At 35.3% G+C, this 3,559-nt stretch overlaps 1 pseudogene; it reads left to right on the forward strand.

The window, feature by feature from the left end:
- Nucleotides 1-1,011: 1,011 nt before the first annotated feature.
- LOC119513550 lies at nt 1,012-1,497 on the forward strand (annotated as a pseudogene).
- Nucleotides 1,498-3,559: the final 2,062 nt, after the last annotated feature.

Below are 3,559 nucleotides of genomic sequence, written 5' to 3' on the forward strand. Positions count from 1 at the left end.
AACAGTGGAAAGAAGGGAGAAGGAACAAAAAAATGTACTCTGTCCTCTTCTCCACTTGCTCAATTTAGTCTAGTTCTATAGATACTATAGATGAGTTTCCAGAAATAATCCCCTCCAACTTTTATCCCATGCTCTCTGGGACTCTCATCCAGGATTTAGACCAATTGGGTCCTTGTGTTTTGGACCAACCTACAGCCATCTGGAAAGGATTCTCTGAGCTACAATTAGCAATCCACTGGTCTGAATTAAAGTCTTTATTCAAATAAAATAGAAGATAACCCAGCCTTCAACCTTCTAAAAAAGATCTGTAAGAAGCAAGCAGCCTTACCTGTAAGGTTCTTCAAAACTAGAACATGAGAATGAAGAGAAAGGAAAATAATTTATAAAGAAAATTAAAAGGCACTTTAGGCTCCATTCCCACATTCAAACATGAAGAAATCCTGGTCTTGGAAACACACATATTTGGCATGAGAACTTGGATCATTTCTTTTGCTGATGTTTATTCAATCTTTCAAAATGACAAACAAGAGAAAGCCTTGGTAAATGAGTTTATTTTGGAGATTTGTTAAGTCTGCTCACTGCTGGAAAAGTATATGCAGAAAAATTCTAAAATCATTAACACCAGTTTCAAAAATAAGTAACTCTCAGAGCTGACTCCCTTAGCATAGCTACTAAAGAAAAAACAAGTTAGAAAGTTTGCCTTTTCACCATACACCGAAGATAAGCAAAGCAGCAATGAGTTAAAAGTGTAAGGGAAACTTCACTCAAGTCATCTGTCCTCAGGTTGGCCAGAAAAGCTGAGGAAATGGCATTTTGGAAAATCTGCTTTGGAAAGTTTAAACCTTAGCTAAATCAAGGTTATTCTGCTTTCTGTCAAGTTTAGCACAGACAATCTCTAAGTTTCTTCAGTATCTTGTGCAAAATTAGAACAACAGATGATTATTATAAGGTATTGTTCTGGTTCATTGTGAACATAGCTAGTTGTTGATAAAGGAAGTAATTGTGACCCTCATGCCCCAAGGGGCCAAGTTGCACACATCATCTCCTGGTATCTATGCTGTAAATGACAGCTGCATTGCATCTTGGCAACCTTGCCCAGTTTGGCAGCAAATGAGGCTGTGGACCCAGGCTAGATAGATGGGATGGCGGGCAGCAAAGTGCATGACTATGGCTGGTTCAGAAGACTCTATTGACCTGAGTTTCAGCTTTGAACTTTTTACTCATGGGAAAAGATTTTTAAACTATAAGGCTGTATTGATGGAAAAATATGATGCACAGGACTTAGGTTCAGATCATAAATTAATGCTGAAATGTACCAAAGGACAAGAATATGTCACAGTCATCATGCTAGATGGGTGAATGATTGGAGCTGTCTTAATTGGTGAAACTGATTTGGAAGAAACATTTGAGAAACTAATTTTAAACCAAATGAATCTTTCATCATATGGAGAAGATCTGTTAGGTCCAAATATTGATATAGAAGATTATTTTGACTAAAAAGCATATTCTAAGGACAATGTAAAGTTCTAAAAAAAACATAAAAATCACAAGCCAATAAAATGAATGACTGCACTGATTTAATGATTACTACCTTGAAGTTAAAAATACAGACATGCTAGTGGTTTTACTTGAAAACAAAGAAAAAAATTAAAATTCTAAGGAAGAAAGGATGAACTCAGTTTGGATAATTTATTTACAGGTATATTTTTCTAACATTAGCACATACGTATTTTCTAACATACAATCTGTCACTTAAGCGGGCAACAATTTAAGAACTCATAAATTATTCATCTCTATGTTCCAAACTTAAACATTCATTTGTGATTTAGATGCGGAGCAAATATAAGGTGCTTATCTCCTTGGCCAAATGGACTCTAGTAAACCAGAGCCATTCTTTGGTGAGATTATAAAATGTCAAACTGGGGCTGTGATTTCATGAACTTATAGTTTTAAATTCTACTTAAAGAAGTAGCAATATCTTATTTGATAATATTATTTGCATTGGTATCTTATCCTTTTTTGTTTGGCTGTTTTTATAACCTGAAAAAAAACCCACCACTTAATTGACTGCAAGGACTATTTTAATTCACTGGATTTCACTTTAATCAGGGTCATGTTCTACTTCTTAAATTCCTGGAATACGAACCAAGGAAGCTAGCTCTTCTATGAATGCAGCGTTTATGGTTATCTCATCCCTTTCACAAGTGCCTCCAAATTTCCCTCCTCATATCAATACAACTACCTTTCCAAATAAACAACTCATCCATAAATCCTTTTAAAAATTATTTTCTGCTGACTTAGTTGGAATAAAATACTCTTAGACTACACGTGCTACCACTACAATGGGATTTTAAGGCACCCTTGCATTTCCCTATTCTCTGTTAGGAATACTTCACCAAAAGGAAACAGAGGGAGGTCTTTTTGCCAGTATTCAAAACTTGAGTCTAGAGCAGGGGTCAACAAAACTTTTCTGTACAGGGCTAGAGAATAAATATATTAGACTTTGCAGAATAGTCCCCATTATATTTATTCACTCTTGCAACATGAGGTAGCCATGTATAATAGGTAAATGAGTAGGCATGGTTGTGTTCCAATAAAACTTTATTTATAGACACTGAAATTTGAATTTCATATAGGTTCCAATATTATTTTTCTTTTGATTTTTTTTAACCATTTAAAAATGTAAAACTGTTCTTCTGGTTCTATAAAAAATGGTGGTAGGCTAGATTTGGCTTATGGACTGTAATTTTGTGACTTCTGGCTTAGAGGCTCACCCCCTTCTTGCTTAACTCATACTTAGCTCAACACTCCCACCCTTTCAATCATGGCATTACATGATTTTATGTTTTCTTTTCTTCCTTTTTTTTTTTTTTAACTCTGGAACAGACTAGAAGGCCCTTGGAGGTTAGCAATATTAACGTATTTATATTTCAATCTTCTATGTTTTCTAGAAGAGGTTCAATGGATATGTAGTAAAACAAATAAATATCAGATCTGTATCAAAATGTCATTTACTACTGGCACCATGTTTTGTGGACATTGCTGAAGATTTTGAAAAAGCAATAGTTATCTCAAAGTATAGACGTGTTTTTTGAAGAGAATCTTCCTGTGTGTTCCAGTTTGCTAATGCTGCTATTATGCAAAATACCAGAAATGGATTGGCTTTTATAAAAGGGGGTTTATTTGGTTACAAAGAGAGTTCTACAACCAAAAAAGTGTCCAAACCAATGCATAAACATGGGTATAACTTCACTGAAGAAAGGCCATTGGCATCTGGAAAACCTCTGTTAGCTGGGAAGGCATGCGGCTGGTGTCTGCTTGCTCCCAGGCTGTGTTTCAAAATGGCATTCTCCAAAATGTCTTTGCATCAGCTTCTTGGGGTTACTACTGGCACCATGTTTTGTGGACATTGCTGAAGATTTTGAAAAAGCAATAGTTATCTCAAAGTATAGACGTGTTTTTTGAAGAGAATCTTCCTGTGTGTTCCAGTTTGCTAATGCTGCTATTATGCAAAATACCAGAAATGGATTGGCTTTTATAAAAGGGGGTTTATTTGGTT

Source organism: Choloepus didactylus, chromosome 2 (assembly GCF_015220235.1).
Source record: "Choloepus didactylus isolate mChoDid1 chromosome 2, mChoDid1.pri, whole genome shotgun sequence".
Lineage (NCBI taxonomy): Eukaryota > Metazoa > Chordata > Mammalia > Pilosa > Megalonychidae > Choloepus > Choloepus didactylus.